A 17518-nucleotide genomic window follows, 5' to 3' on the forward strand; every position below is an offset into this window, starting at 1 on the left:
ATGGTCTTATAGGCCCCTTCCAACCCTACTATTCTATGATTCTAATTGTACAAAACAGGAAAGCTATGAAATGAAACAAGGACTTGATCATAGAAGAAATTTGATGAATGGAAAAATTAAAAACCAATAGAATGAAGCAATCCATGTTGCTACATTTCATATGAAAAATAATGAATGCTACCCATCCCATTATGTATTTCAGCTCCTGCCTGTGGGAGAACAGAGGGATGAATTATTCAGCTCCAAGTTGCTGTTGCTAGTTCAACAGGCATGAACTTTTAAACATATTCGTTGTTGCTTTTAAGTATGTCAGATTATTTTACAGCTTTCACCACAATTAAAATTTCACCACTGTGTTTCCTGGAAGATAAACATCCAAATGTTTTGTTTAGCACAAATGTCAGAGCATCGTAATACTAAATGCCACAGGCCTTCTTAGGGCACTTCTGAGTGGAGAATTATTGAAGTGTGCTGATTCAACTCATTTAATATACCCACAAGCTACGTGGTGACTATGTTGGTCCTCATGCAAAATTCCCTTGAATCCCGATTGCAGATCAGAGGATTGGATTTATTTGTTGTTCATTTACTGTTTATTTATATAACTATTTCTTGTTTTATCTTTTTACTAAATTTTTAAATCCTAAAAAGTATTATAAAATTATTTCTGAGTCAGCTTTTGGCCCAAACAGGGCCCTCAAGACGACCTACAATTTAAACCTTTAAAACAATGTTAAAACTTTAAAAGAATATCATACAGCGAATTAAGAACAGGAGAAAAATGAGCAGGGAGCAGAGTTAATATATTTTAAATCACTCAAAAGTTGTATAGAACAAAAACAGTTTTAACAACCTGCTTTAAACTAAAAGAGTCCCCACTGACTGCAATGAAGACATTTTTCCTTGTTTTTTTTAACCCCCCCCCCCCCACACACACACATACACACATGAACACCAGGGGTGGTGGTGTAATTTTGCCCCACCCGCAAAAAAGTGGGGGGAAGGTTTAACCCTCCATCTGAGAGCACTGTGGTCCCAATCTGAATCGGATCCATACATACTTACAGGAGAGTAGGAAAAGCTAGTGAGCATTTAGTTTGGCCCTAAGCCTCAAGAGAGACATTTCAACCTTTTAGAATTTAAGAGTGAAAACAACCTATGCAAAAGCTGGAAAACCATCAAATGATCAGCAGCCAGGGAGAAAGGGGTGTGGCCATCTGGGGGACCTTGGAGGGCGAGACTGGGACCTCAGGAGGGCCAGATTTGGCTCATTGGCCTGAGATTCCCCACCCCTGTTTTAATCTAACTCCTTCCCTGTGGTGTGGTGCTCTAGTGGACTGAAGTAAGGGAGCTTTCACCAGCCTTTTCTGGGTGAGCTCCCCAAGCTCAGGGCCTGTGGCTAGTCCTTCTCCTATCCAGGGCCCCTCACAGCTCTCACTGTGATGTGCTAAGGAGGGTCTAGCAACATCCCAATCCCCTGGGCATCATGGTTTTGTGTGGGTGAGTCGAGTGGGCCCCAAACAGAGATCCCTTTAGTCTCCTGATGTTGAATGTGCAGACCTGAGGAATCTTTCATTCTCCTTGAAAGAGGCCTGAGGGTACTCACCAGATTTGTTTCCAGTCTTCTAACCCTTGAGCCAACATGGCACTTACCCACCTCTGTCACTGTGACAGCCACTTTTTGAAAAGCCTGTCCTTCAGGTCAGTGTGACAATGAGGCCAAAAAAAAAAAGGCACAAAAATACCGTTTGCTAAATATGCCCAGTTCTTTCAGTCTCTCCTCATAGGGCTTTGTTTCCAGTCCCCTGATCTTTGTTGCGCTCCTTGGAATCCTCTCCAGTTTCTTAAACTGTGGTGCCCAGAAGTGGACACAGTACTCCAGATGAGGCCTAACCAGTGCTGGGTAGTCTCATCCAGGAAGTTCCTATGTGGTTGTGGTAAGGGGTGACTAGCTCAACACACTGTATCCTGGATGGACAGGCAGGTGCAAAGCTGAAGAGCTAAGAGGACGTTTACAGGGGCGGGAGGCAGTGAAGCAGAGGCTTTATATTGCCCTGCTCCATCTTCTTTTCACGTGGCTCACCAGGTCTGCAGTTGACCCTTGATCCCTTCTCTTCCCTGGGGGCCACAAACAAAGATGCAATCCCAGTCCACAAGTGAAATAACCTTTTCAATGGATGTCTCCGTGTGCAACCTAATGTTTTGGTTTGTTAATAGGTGCATCAATAGTTTTGTCAGCTGAGTGAACAGCAATACACCAGGGACGATGGTAGCCAAGCTGTTCTATATGGGGTTGCACTCCTCTTAAGGATCTGGGTCGCAACTGGAGTGTGTTTTATATTCAGCCCTCACATCAGATGTCTAAGTGGCTTTAGTGGCATGGACTGCCTTCCAGATGCTTAGGCCGGTGTACCAGTTGCTGCCCTTCCTGGACAGAGGGAGGTGCGTTATTGTTGTCCATGCCCTAGGAACACTGAAGTTAGACTGCTGTGATGTGGGACTGCCTTGGAAGATTACTTGGAAACTTCAATTAGTTGAGAATGTAGTGGCTAAGCACTAACTGGCACAAGGTACAGAGTACATGTCTTGCCAGTACTGAAAGAGATTCAGTAGCTTCCTATTAGGGTCTGAAAACATTTGAAAAGGCCAGTTTTGACTTTGAAAACCATTACAACTTGGGATCTGTGTTTCTTAAGGACAGCCTTTTCCCCATGAACCTGCCCAGGTATTAAGATCCTTGTACAGGTGCCCCTGCCTTCAGGGATGAGGTGCCTAGGGGAAATTGCCTTTTTAGTGGTGATGCCCTGTTTATGGCACGCCCTACCCATAGAAACTAGCTGGTACATTTGTTAGTAATCTTTTTTGCAATGTTAAGACTCTTTATCTGCCTGAGCTTTTTATTGAGCCATAATTCTGATAGATAGATAGATAGATAGATAGATAGATAGATAGATAGATAGATAGATATATCTCTGACTGCTGGGTTTATTTGCTATTTTCTGAAGTTTTACACTGTTTTATTTGTTGTTTGCCTAAGCTGTTTCATGTAGTGTTTTATTATTTTGTGGGCTCTTTTATGCTGATATATATAGATATACATACACACACATGCGCGCCGCACACACAGACACACACGCATATATATATATATATAGAGAGAGAGAGAGAGAGAGAGAGAGAGTTTTCAATCATACTGCATTAGAAAATGGCCAAGCTGAAAAGCAGGGTATAAAGTTGGGAAATAAATAAATACAGCAATACAGAGTGGCAAATCTAAGCATCACACACCTCAGAAGAGTGAATGTTTAAAAGTTTAAAACCCAGTCATCTGCTGGGAAGATGAGAATTTGAGCATTCTGGTCAGAGAGGAGGCACATTTAAACAAAGCATGTATCATAAACCAGTTAGCCAATGACAGAAAAATGACTACATTGATTGTGTCAGCTTCCTCCATCAGTGGCATCTTTAAAGCAGCTTTTAGGGCAGAAATGGGAAATAGAGGTAGCCAGTTTAGATAGATGATAGATAGATAGAGAGAGAGAGAGAGAGAGAGAGAGAGAGAGAGAGAGAGAGAGAGAGATAGATAGACAGAGCATAGATGACATCTTGACATTTTCCATCCTGTTTGGGGGCAAAGAAATTTCACTGAATTTTGCCAGGAGAAGAAGAAATTCTTCAAAGGTTTTATCAGGAGCGCCCTAGCTGCCTCTTGCAGTCCCCTGCAATAGCCAACTCGGGACACAGACGATGAGGATTCCTTCCAGGCTTTATTATTCCTTTATTACTTTATGACTCTTTCAGAACTAATCACTAGCGACTAAGCAAGGAACAGCACTGGGGAAAGATAGCAGAGTCAGTAGCCTAAGCTCCAGGTAAGGCAGTTGGTCCCTGTTTGAAGGGGAACCAAGGGAAGACTCTGAACTTATGGGCTATGGCAAGATCTTCCCTCTTTCCCTTGGGTCCTCGGGACTTGTCCATTGTTTGAGCACCAAACGAGCAGAGCGCCTCCTTTTGGTGCCCTCCATCTGTCATCACTCCCTGCATTATGTCGTCCAGCAAGCCCCCCCTCCAGCGCTCTCTCACTGCCAGGGTCACTATCTCTCCCAGGAATGCTGGCAAGAGGAATCTCTGCCAGCTGTTGTGCTTGTGAGGGATGAGCTGGCTCCACTCCCACGGATTGCTGTTCCTCCTCAGAATCAGAACTGCTCTGGAGCTCTATGGGCTCAGTTTCCACCCTGACAGGTTTATTGGGAGTGGGGCTCATAATTAGCAGTGGGAGTGGCACTATTTCTTTTTCTTTTTTCTTACAGTAGGTGTGATGGGAGACTTGCCCCCATTTTGCATCCTCCACATTGCCCCAGACCTAGTGCTGTTCTGGAGCATTGTGTATGTGCGTGTGTTGGGGTGGGGTAGGGGAATAACAGCTGCCACACACAAAAGGTGGAACTTGTTTAGAGAAATGTCTGTAAAGCAACCTTCTGTTTCTGGATACAGGGGAAGAGGAAGGGGCAGGGAGAGGAAAAAGAGAAATCTCTGAAATTTTCTCTGAAAAATGTCTTCTGAGAAATGTCAGCTCAGCTCAGATCTAGTAAATGCAATAATGCAAAAGTGCTGTTAAATGTGAACATTACCGGTGTGACAATGGCATGTGTATCTGCACACACACACACACACTACTCAACAGTGGGAATATACAGTTTATGTTGAACTCATTCCATCTGTGTCTCATGGAACGTCAGGCATCTTTCGTTCCATCATCCATTCATAGATGGAATCCATTTTTTTTTTAGGGAATTTTGTTGTTCTGCCAATGCACTCTAAGGGTGAATTTTGTGCAAATCTCCCCCAACAGTAAAAACAAACAAAAAACTGTTCTACATGTCTATGAAATCCAGGTGACACAGAAAAAGCTGTTCTGCTGTAGTATCTGCAGGTAGGATTGAAATTCAAACTCATTTGCATCTGTAGCAGATTTCTCCAACATCCCTACTCAATAGTGTTATGTTTCCTTTTGGAGAGCTATTAAGAAATAAGGAAAACACAGCACATGCAAAGATCCAAACTCGCTCACTCTCTGAAAGCTTGGAATCCAAAAGCTTGTGGAGATCATCTTATCTGTTCTGTGTTCCTTACATCTTGAACACATCTGACAAGAATCTTCTTCCAAATCCCCTTTTAACTGCAACATGAATTCCAAAGCACCTTTAGGCTATGGGACTAGTCTAGTCTATGGGGCTAGGCTAGTCTTGACTCTAGTTGTATAGCAGGAGGTTGCAATATTATGCTTATTCAAAACTATATTACTGAACTCTACCCAAAAGTAAAAATTAAGCCCAGAAGCCCAGTGGATGCATTCTGATTCACAAGTCACCTCTTGAAAGAAGGATGGCATCCTACCAGACAGAGCGCCTCCCCCCCACCACGAAGCTATGGCAGCCACCATTTGCGTCCCTGAGCACAACGTTGGAGGGAAATTTGGCAAAGGGCTTGGAACACTGCACATCCCTAGACTCATGTAGAATCTGAAAGTCCGTAATAACTATCAACCACAGACAGAGCCTTTGATTTTAAGGTCTTATCTAACAGACACAGGGAGCACCACGTTACTCAGTTTACCTCCCCTAGAAAGATAAGGGGCTGAATCAGCTCTGTTGGTATTCAAACCTGTGGTTCCAGGGATTCCACAGGAGGAGTAAACAGCATACTGTTTCCTAAAAATGCTAAGCTCTCCGCCATCCTTCTCTTGCATGGGTCTGTAAATATTCTGGGAGTATCTTCATTACTGGTGAATGAGGTTTTTACAATAATGCCACTGAGTATTATGTTTCTTTCAAAGTTAGAGAGACAGAGAAAACTATTGAAGCTGCTTTACTGAAGACGGACGCTGGAGATAAAATATGTTTCCTTAGAAATAAGTTGGATGATGGCTAGTTATGTATCAACAATTTTCACAGAATTTGTATGTGCTAATTGATAGACAGACAGACAGACAGACAGACAGATGCTAGTTTATACATAATTACTATAATTTATATAGAAAAAACAATACAACTCAACATGGTAGCGAAAACTGTGATTAGATGGCCTATGTGTCTGCTCGGGGTATGTGAGTAGGGATGTACGAATCACTTACCTGTTCCGGTCGGGGCATCCGCTGGGGGGGGAGGTGCTCCATCTAGGGATGTACGAAAGTCACTTACCTTTCGCGGATTATGTTGATGGTGGGGGGGAGGCGCTCCGTCCCTCCCCCCGGAATCCTGGACGGTGTGGGAGGTGCTCCGTTCCTCCCGCCCGGAATCCTGGCCGGCCGGCTGTGCTCTGCAGGGATTCTGCGGAGCCGCCGGCCGGCTCCGCCAGCAGCCGGACATCCGGCCTCTGGCTAGCAGGGACGCAAATGGCGGCAGCCGTAGCCGCCGCCGTTTGCGTATGCGTGGTTTTTTTTTTTTTTTTTAAAGTCAGACGTGATAGGCTACGTAAAGGTTTACGTAGCCTATCACGGTTTTTTTTAAAAAACCTAGCCGTGATAGGCTACGTAAATCTTTACGTAGCCTATCACGTCTTTTTTTTTTTTTTAACTGGAAATGGCGGCGGCGGCAGCCGGTCAGAAGACCAGCCGCCGCAGCCGCAGCTGCCGAACTGCCGCCGCAGCCACCGCCGCCAGGAAGATCCGCCCCAGGTAAGTCTCGTCCCGGGGGGGGCAGGGGGGCAGACTGTTCCGCCACCAATTTCGGGGGGCCAAATGTGCTGGCATTTGGCCTCCCCGAGATCCGTGGCAGAATTCTCTGACATCCCTAGCTCCGTCCCTCCCCCCGGAATCCTCAACGGGGGGGAGGCGCTCTGTCCCTCCCCCCAGGAATCCTCAACGGCCGGCTCCACTCTGTGGGGATTCCTCTGCCGCTGGCTAGCAGGGACGCAAATGGCGGCTGCCATAGCTTCGTGGTGGGGGGGAGGCGCTCTGTCTCTTCCCCCGGAGTCCTGCCCAGCCAGCTCCTCTCTGCAGGGATTCCACGGAGCTGCCAGCCAGCTCCACCCGCAGCCGGACATCTGGCCGCTGGGCAGCAGGGACGCAAATGGTGGCTGCCATAGCCACTGCCGTTTGCATCCCTGTATTTAACCATGATAGGCTACATAAATATTTACATAGCCTATCATGGCAAAGTAAAAAAATGGCGGTGGCTATGGTAGGGATGTCAGAGAATTTCACCACGAATCTCGGGGAGGCCGAATGCCAGCGCAAATAGCGTTCCCCTTATTTTTGCCATAGTCTACGTAAATGTTTACATAGACTACACGTGCCAAAATAAGGAACGCAAATGGCGGCGCCCATGGGCACCGCCATTTGCATACATGCAGTTTTTTGTTTTGTTTTTCACTCAGCTGTGATAGGCTATGTAAACATTTACGTAGCCTATCACGGCTGACTGCAGGGATGCAAACGGCGGTGGCTACAGCCGCTGCCATTTGCAGTCCCGGCAGAACAGGATTCGCGGCGGGAGGGACGGGGTGCCTCCCCCCCGGCCAGAATTTCGAGGGGAGGGACGGAGTGCCTCCTCCCCACCGCGAATCAACTTTCGTCAAAGGTAAGGGACTTTCGTACATCCCTAGGCTACGGCGGCCACCATTTGCGTTCTTTATTTTTCACCGTTTTAGTCTACGTAAATATTTACGTAGACTATTACGGTGGGGAAAAAAGGGGGGAACGCAAGTAGCGTAGTGGGCGCTATTTGCATTCCTTTTTGATTTTCGTAGGCTAAAACGGCGAAAAATAAGGAACGCAAATGGCGGCTGCCATAGCCACTGCCATTTGCGTATGCCGTTTTGCTTTGTTTTTTAACCCAGATGTGATAGGCTACACAAGTCCTTATGTAGCCTGTCACGTCTGGGTAAAAAAAAAAAAAGACAAGACTGCAAATGGCTGTTGCGGCAGCTGGTCGGAACACCAGCCGCCGTCGCCGCAGCTGCCGCTGGAGCCGCCGCTGTTTGGAACCTCCGCCCCAGGTAAGTCTCGTCGGGGGGGATCAGCAGGGGGCGGGGGGTGGCAGGCCGTTCCGCCACGGATTTTGGGGGGCCGAATGCCAGTGCATTCGGCCTCACTGAAATCCGTGGCAGAATTCTCCGCCATCCCTACGCCAGTACTTTTCCAGCTGCACTGGCTGCCAGTCCATTTCTGGGCCTGATTCAAAGTGCTGGTATTAACATTCAAAGCCTTTAACGGCTTGGGCCAGGTTATCTGAAGGATCGCTTCCTCCCATATGTGCCTGCCCAGGCCCTAAGATCATCCTCAGCAGTGTTTCTCCGTGAGCCCCCACCAAAGGAAATGAGGCGGGTGGCTACCAGGAAGAGGTCATTTTCTGCTGTGGCACCCCAATTGTGGAACTAACTAGACCACCTTGCTTTGCACACACTGCATTTGAAATGGGATTGGGCACAGTGTTTATGGGGGTTAATGCAGAAGGAATATTAATTTTTAATTCTTTTAAAGTAGGGATGTATGAAAGTCACTTACCTTTTCGCAGCTTGGATTCGCGGTGGGGGTGAGGCGCTCCATCCCTCCCCCTGGAATCCTCCCTGGGCCAGCTCTGCTCCACGGTGGCTCCATGGAGCCACTGGCCAGGGCTGTCTGCAGCCAGAGTTCCGGCCACAGCCGGCTGCTGCGGATGCAAATGGCGGCCGCCGTAGTAGCCACCATTTGCGTCCTGCCAGGCTGCCGTGATAGGCTATGTATGTATTTACATAGCCTATCACGGCAAAGAGCAGGGGCACAAACAGCAGCCGCTACGCCGTTTGCGCCACTGCTGTTTCCGTGATAGGCTATGTAAGTATTTACGTAGCCTAACACGGTAAAGGCGGTTACACAAATGGCATAGTGGCTGCTATTTGCATGGCTGCCTTTACCGTGATAGGCTACGTAAATACTTACGTAGCCTATCACGGCAACCTGGCAGGATGCAAATGGTGGCCGCTATGGTGGCCTACATTTGCAGCTGCAGCAGCCGGCCGAGAGACCAGCTGCCACTGCCACCGCCGGAGCCGCCGCTGCCGGAACATCCGGCCCAGGTAAGCTTCATCCCGGGGGGGATTCCGCGGGGTGGCGGGGGGTGGGATGCCATTCCACCACAGGTTTCGGGGGACCGAATGCCAGTGCATTCGGCCTCACTGAAATCCGTGGCGGAATTCTCCGCCATGCCTATTTTAAAGTAATGTGAGTGTGTGTGTGTTGTGTGCTTATTTTCATCTAAGCAAGCAAGATCTGTTACAATTTATCCTTTTTTTCTGAACTGGCAAATGCCTGCCAAATTCATAACCCCCTTATAGAATTGTCTTTAAAAGAACATTCAACAACAAAAATCCTGCATCTTTCCTTAAAACCTGGCGCACGGAAACGTCAGTATTGTCTAAGCGGAGCACACAGCTGGTTGGATGAAAATTTGGCACAACTGAGCAAAAAAACCTATCCCCAATAAATTTAGACCAAACAGTCGAGGAATCCCAAGAAGAAGATGCAGGTATGAATTATAAAGAATGCACACCAACCCTCTTAAAGTATTCTTTAGAGAGAGATTTTGGTAAGAAATCAAAAGAGAAAAGTATTAAGAATCCTAATGAATCTGCAGATTTGGCCTGAATATCCCAAATTATAGGGAATGTTTCACAGTAACATAGCTCTAAGCACGTTACTGGAAAGAATCTGATTATCTCTTGTAAATCAGGATTTGCATTATTGTAATAATTCATTAATGGTGGGCATGGGTGTCTTTTGATGGTTTGCTGGCAGGGGTGTGATTGTAGGATTTATCACAAGTTTCAAAGGTCTGCTCTTGACTATATCTAAGATTTAACTGCAGAACTTTCTAGTGGATCTTAAGAAAATTTGCCATGGTTATTTTTTTTGAAATACTTCATAGCAACTGAAGTTATACTTGCTCGTGAGAAAGAATTACATGCAGTCTTAAATATGATGTGACAGGGAGCCGGCTGCCCTACCCGCTTTCCTGAAAAAGTGCCCCTGGTAATAGAGGGCAACAAGTGAAGCCTGGAACAAAAAGTTGCAGTTTAGGGTGCTCCAGTTCAGAGTTCCAGCCAGCCGTACGCCATTCCTGTCCCTCTCCCCAACTGACACTTCATATGCTGTGGCCACACAGCATACTTTGCCCCCATACTTTGCCCCCATTTGCTAGCTGTACGCCATTCCTGTCCCTCTCCCCAACTGACACTTCATATGCTGTGGCCACACAGCATACTTTGCCCCCATTGGGCTATTTGGGGGTTGTTGTTGGGTTTGTTTGTGTTTGGCTCCTTTGAATTTTTTCCTAAAGATTTTTGCTTTTACTTGGCAAACGTTGGCATTTTCTTAAGCATGCTGATGCTTAAGATGCTTAAGCATGCTGATGCCCTCTTGTTTCTCAGAAGCTCCATTTTAGCTACATAGTGGGTGTAATTCAGCACCTCAGTATTAGTATGTGGATCAAATGAGGCTGTAATTGGGAATAGCTAGAGATTTCTGCTCACGTGAAATTACAGAAACCTGACTGGAATTTGTGGATTATACATACTTGGATCTCTCCACTTTGATTTTTTTAAGGTGCTTTCTCAGACATTTTGTTGTCTACATGAAGGCAGTACAAAATAAATACTTTATAATGTGAAGTATAAGTACCAGCGGCTCTACTATGCATTTGTAACCACAGTTTTACATTTTAGAACTACCTCTGTCTGCATTTTTATCTGTTTTGTTTTTGAATATTTAGGTGTACCTGTTAGCAAGTGAAAATGCCACACGGCTGATATATTTTAAAAAACCAGTCCAGTTTTGAAGAAGGAAAAAAAAGTCAATCTAGTTTTTGTGGCAATATAGTCATCACTGCAAAGTATGTATTGTGGTTTTACAGATTACCGTTTGATAAATTCTAGATGTATCAGCAGCTACTATTACTTAGTCACAAAGTGGGAGGGGTGACATGAGAAGGAGAGAAGCTCTAAAAACCTACTTTATTCAGGCATCTGAGGTATCGCTTCTGAAAAATTGCTTCAAGCTAAGTATATAGTGGGTAACTTTAAATACGTTAGCATAGGTGTTTTCATTTGTATGGTCACAAATCCATTCAGCTTTGCTAATTTATGCCATTTCCTTCTTTGTGTATTCACTCACTGGGAAGGAAGCAGTGCAAATACATAGGGTTAAACATGAACAGCCCAATTAACAAATGTAGTGATTTATTTCATTGAGACTAGGCTGCCTTAAGTGGTTTGTGGATTGGTACAGGAATAATCTCCTACTGTTTAGGGACATGGAGGTATAATGAGCTTACCGTGATGAAACATGGCAACAGACATATCAATAACATCTACCACATTAGCTGGGTTTTCTGTGCAAGAAAATTAATAAAATATCTAAATAGGCCAATTTTCATGCTTCCAAATGGTCTCTTTATTTAACCTGCAGTAAGAAAATCCATTTGAACGGTGGTGCCAATTGCTTAAAAGCTGCTGTTTTCATGCTTCATTAATATTTTCTGACCCAGTTACTGAATTCCTACTGACAATCCTGCTAAAGCAGCCTTAGTGAGGTATTAAATTCATCCTGGCCCTGAATGTCCAATGAAGAATTTCTGAATTTCATTACTGGCTGGAGAGAAACCTTAATTATCCCTGAAGAAATCTTAATGACTAGATTTACCTGTGTGTGAGCGTGTGTGGTGATGGCATGAGGAATGCATCAGCATCCATTAGCCACTGAGGAAATGCAGGCACCAGTAATCATTATTTACCAGTCCACCATTCTGTGACAGCTGCCCAATGATACAGATGTGCCAATTTGGGAATGTCAGCTATGTCCTCTTATAAAGACAGTCAGTGTAGCTTGCTCATTTGTGGTGCGCGCATACAGGCATAGGTAGGGTTTAATCTGCTTACTTCCAGTTCTGCAATATCGTCCTTTTTGCCAAAGGTTCTGTTTTCCTGAGCAGGATAGCTAGAAGATTACGGCCATCATTCAGGAGGATACCATAATGTATAATGGGAAGAGTGGTTTGTGTGTTGAAGTGAAACTCAGAATATTGGGCTGAATCCAGACTAAATTAGTTGCACTTAGTTCCTGTTGAAATCCATGGGAGTGAAAACATGAATTTTGTCTCATGAATGTTGATGGGAAGACCCAAGTTCAACTAACTTAATCTGGATCCAACCCACTGTATTCCTCTTAAGGTGGTAAGATGAATGTATACACTTCACAACTAAGATTGCACTCCCAAGTGCATGTGCTACAGGGGGAATTCTGTTGAACTCAGTAGGACTCCTCTGAGTAAACATGCCTAACAATATTGCATTACATGACTTTAGTTTACCTTAACTCCCATGCTTTGATGCTACTACAGCTTTATCCATGACTTGCGCATGCTTCCTGGGGACAAAAAAGAAATTCCTGAAGGTAAAAGAAAAGCATAAACATACGTAACTGGCAGCAATTGGGTGTGTTAGGCAGCAGCAAGCAAGGCACTCGCCCTGGGTGATGGGCAACTTTGGAGAGGCTGGACTAGCTACCAAGGCTTAAGATGGAGGCTTAAAAAACTAAGGCTGGCCAGGGCATGCTGGGAGTTGTAGGACTTTTTTTCTGTCTAAACATGCATAGAATTGTGCCCTAAATATGTTAGGCCAACACAATTTGAGACCTATCAAGATGAATGTAGCTCATCAGCCAAGAATGGTGGGCCATAGGAGGTCAAAAATAGGGATGCTTAAAGAATTCTTTAAATATTCTGATACAGACTGACATGATCTGTTCAGATTGGAATGAAGTTTTCCTTCAGATGTCACACTTCTCCAAATTTGGCAACGCTCAAAACAAATTACCAAAATGTGTATAAAATTGTGGGTTTTAGGATGAAATATATTTTGAAATGTGGACCTTGAGAGAAAATATGCTTCAAAATGCGAGAAAATAATTCATAGATTAGATCTCTCTCTCTCTCTCTCTCTCTCTGTGTGTGTGTGTGTGTGTGTGTATGTGTAGACTTAAAATAAAATTGCAAGTTAATACAGAAACAGAGTACACTTATGAATGAACACATGTGAAACTGACATGGACTCAAAATAGGCTGATTCATCCATCTGTTCCGTGGTTTTTCCGACTTCTGTGGATCATCAAAACTAGTGTGGGGGGATTAAACAGTAGGGATGGATCAGTCTATTTCCATTCTGTGCTTGTTTCCCATGTATTCATTCATAAGTCTTCATTCAACCCAAGTAGTGACAAAGGTTTGAGCTGAAGTATCCAAAACATTTCAAAACCATGCTCAGAAAATCAGAAAATGCAGAGCATTTATGTTTTATACGAAGAAACTGCCCATATGGTAAATTATGCCTAATGTATTTAGGGTGACTTTCAAATAAAAGGTAAGGGTTCCCATAGATGGTTTTTTAAAAAATATATAGTTTATCTCAGAAGAATGTCATAACTGAGTATGCGTTTCTTCTCAAAGTCCTCCATGTAAAGGTTTGCTATTATTGGGTCCATAGAACACCTTGTGGAGACATCCTTTTTTGATAAATAAAAGCAGCTATTTTAGGAAAATATTGGTTAGAGCTGTGGGCCTCTTGAAATCCTCCACCTTACTTGCAGGAAAAGAAATCTGGGAGACAATTTCACTGAATTTCTCCAGGGGGAGGAGACATTCTCAGCTGTTTCCCCTAGGAGGGCTCCCCATTGGCGGAGCTTGTAGCACAGCTTCTCTCTTTTTTGGTAAGGGCTTTAGGGGGGTTTGTGCTGCGACAGCATCTGCTGTCTTGGCAGGCTGGCCCCAGTTTGCATCCACCACAGTGCAAGTGGCAGCAGTGTGTCCAGCTCCAGGGATGAAGTGGATTTAGCGCCCTGCCAAAAACTGTCCTCCAATTTCCTGAAAGTTTTCTCCTCCCATGAAAGAGGCTTCCATTGTTCTGCCTCATTCAGGATGTTTTATAATTTATCTTTGTAGTGTTTTTGAACTTACCTAATCACAGCTAGCCTCCCAGGCTGCCTGCATGTCCTGATCAGAAAAAGCCCCATGGGAGGAATTACACCATGGTGCCTTAAACTGGGCTTTAATTGAAGTGTGGGAAGCTGAGGATGCTACAGGCTGCCAAGAGATGATTGTACAATGAGAAACACAACACTTGTGCTCACTCCTCGGCCCCCTCCTATGTAAGGGAAGCCCAAGAAACCCAACCCCAACCCATGAGAATTGCTCCAAAATTTCTTCACCATTGAATTTCTTTTGGAAAGCCATTTCTCTTCTATCAAAGTGAATGAGAATGGCCAAAAAATGTGAGAGAAATTTTCAGCACAGCACTAATATTGGTTATATGTCTAGAGTTTAGGCTTGCTTGTTCTTTAATTATTCGTAGACTGCTCCTGAAGAAGGAACATGGTGTTTTGCAATGCACTGAGCTGCAATATGTCTTAATAGTTGGCATTTTTAAGAGCAAACATCTCCTTTTGCATCCATTCTGGTTTCTGTGCCTCCTTTCTGCTTTTTTATTTATATGGCTGGCCACTGTGTGAGCTGCTGCCAGTTTAGTTGTCATGCAATGAAGTACCTAGACATCCCCATTGCCCCTATGCTGGGCACACATTGAGCTCTACTACCAAACAATGGGACTGTCACTTCCTAGCAACGTCCCTCACCTAACACATTGCTCATCATGGGTGACAGGCCAGCTGCATTCCTGCCAGAGAAATACAGCTGGCAACTCATTTGTTGGGGCTTTTGCTGGCTTGGCCTGCTTGGACATATGTGACACACAGTAAAATGGAGCAGCCATAGTTCAATATTACGGTATATGCCTTGGGTCTTCAACATGGTACTCATGGGCACCAGTTTGCCTGTGAACAAGGCTCCATGTCTCTCCTGCATTTAATTGTATTTCTTAAGATTGTTTAAATTAGTATTTTAAATTATTTTTCTTAATTGGGAGGCTGGCATGTTATAAACTGAAGTTCTTCCCTCCAGCTTCATCTGTATTTGGATTGAAAGGACTGGTTTTATGCTTTGGAGTTCACCTCTGCCTACTTTTCCTTTAGCTTCACCAGTCTGTCTTTGGGAAATGAGTATTTTGTAACTGGACATGCCACCCATAGCATCCATTTTATGAATGGGAAAGTCCCTCATGACTGCTGTTTTGTCAGAGTACCCACAACATTTTCTCAAAATTCCAATTGTGCCCCAGTGGAGGCTGGTGACTCCAGTTCCAGAGGGGCTGCAATTCCATTCAGGGTTTTACTCGCCACCTGCCAAAATGCTAACAGCACTGTCCAAGGTGCTGAATTCCATCTCCCAAATTGGTTCAGCACCTTGGATAGCACCTTTCAATGCCATGGATAGCATCATTGGAGTTTTAGCTGGTGGTAACTAAAACCCTGAATGGAACCACAGCCCTCTGTAACTGGAGTCACCAGCCACCACGGTTGTGCTCACTGAACTGAAAAGGCTTAGGAACCCTGGTGTTTGTTTTCCATGCAGAAGTTCCCTGGTTCAGTCCCTAGCATCTCCAGTTGTAAAGACCCTGGGGTGGCCCAAGCTATTTTTCTGCTTGCGATATGTTGCTGCCCAGGCTATTTTGTTTCACGATGGTGCCTCTCCCTCCCCTGTTCCATGTACAGAAGCTGACTGCACTGGCTGTTGAATTGTACTTCAACACTGGTGATGAGACAGTGTCCTCCATTGCACTTGAGGACAACAGGCTAGCTTAGGGGGTGCAGGGCAGGGTGCATGGCACACACAGCTCAGTCCTCTGACATCTCACTGCTGCTTTCTCACTCTTCCACCTAATGCTTTGTTGCTCACTCAAATAAATTCTGCAGTGTAACAACAGGAGTGGTATCAGCATATGTTACATGATGATGAAAGACCATGTGCACAGTTTGGGAGTCCTCCTGGACTCTGAGCTAACTGGGGAAGCCCAGGTGGCTGTGGCGTCCAGGAGTGCTTTTTACCAGCTTAGGCTGGTACGCCAACTATCTGGAGAGGACAGACCTTGCCTCAGTTATCCACGCACTAGTCATGTCCAGGCTGGACTACTGTAATGCGCTATACGTGGGGCTGCCTTTGAAGACAGTTCAGAAACTCCAGCTTGTGCAGAATGCAGCCACCCAAGTATTGTTGGGGGCAAGGTGATTCGATCACATAACGCCTATACTGCACCAGCTGCACTATACCAGTGCATTTCCGAGCCCAACTCAAAGTGCTGGTTTTGACCTTTAAAGCCTTAAACGGTTTGGGACCAAGTTACTTGAAGGACCACCTACACCCATATCAGCCTGCCTGCACTTTAAGATCAGAAAGAGAGGCCCTTCTCATTTGGCCACCTGTGAGAGCAGTCAGGTGGGTGAACACACATGAGAGGGCCTTTTCTGCAGTGGCCCCACATCTTTGGAACAAGCTGCCATCAAAGGTCTGCCATCTTCGGTCATTGCAGACTTTTAAGAAGGCCTTGAAAACATATTGTTTTACCTTGGCCTTCTATTGATCTGACTGCTACTGTTGCTGCTGCTAACATCGTTGGTTTTATTGTTGGTTTTAATTGCTGTTTTAATTGTTGGCTCTTATTGTTGTTTTTATAACATTTAATATTTTAACTGTTTTTATGTATTTCATTGTTGTAAGCCACCTTGGGAGAGCTTCTGCCCTGAAAGGCGGCCAAGAAATATTTTAAATAAATAAACAAAATTGGGCGGGATAGCTAATACTTTGGAAGACAGAAAGAAAATTCAAAGTGATCTTGATAGGCTGGAGTGCTGGGCAGAAAACAACAGAATGAAATTTAATAGAGATAAATGCCAAGATCTGCACTTAGGAAAAAGAAACCAAATGCACAGTTACAAGATGGGGGATACATGGCTCAACAACACGACAAGCGAGGAGACTTCCGGTTGGAACCAATGTCACTCTGGTAGCATCCCATGGGCAGCTCCGTGGGAGCTTTCTCAAACAGCTTTTTAAAAGGTTGAAAAACCTTTTCATTCCTCCCTGGAATTAAAAGCCCCCCTTTTAAAAGGGGGCAAGGCAACATCTGGATAGCATCTTGGAGAAAAGTACCCCCTCGAGATAGTGGGGGGGCTGGATTCTAGGATTATCTCTCCAGAGCTTTCCTAACACAAAAAGCTGTACTGAGACTCCTATTCCATAGGAGAAAACAGGGCTGATGTGTTCCATGATAATATATGCTTTAAGAAATATCAGCAACTTCTGAGGGATGATTTAAGAAATGTTAACAATATTTGAGAATATCTGAGGACCTGCAAGATCTGTTTGAGAGAAACATGACTGTGCCAAGGAGAAGAAAGGAGCTGGTATCAACTCCCCCCGCACCCCCTGTGTCAAAAGTTTCGAGAACAGAAGATATAGGGGAATTATTTACTTTGATAAAGACTTTATCTTTGCAATTTATGGAGCAAGCCAAAAGGTTGGATTTAATCCAAAATTCCATCACCGCCTTGCAAGGAGCCGTGATTTAATTAATGCATCATGGCAAAAAATGTAGATGA

This window comes from Heloderma suspectum, chromosome 1 (genome assembly GCF_057233095.1).
Source record: "Heloderma suspectum isolate Gila_16-S chromosome 1, 16-S_ref, whole genome shotgun sequence".
NCBI classification, from domain to species: domain Eukaryota; kingdom Metazoa; phylum Chordata; class Lepidosauria; order Squamata; family Helodermatidae; genus Heloderma; species Heloderma suspectum.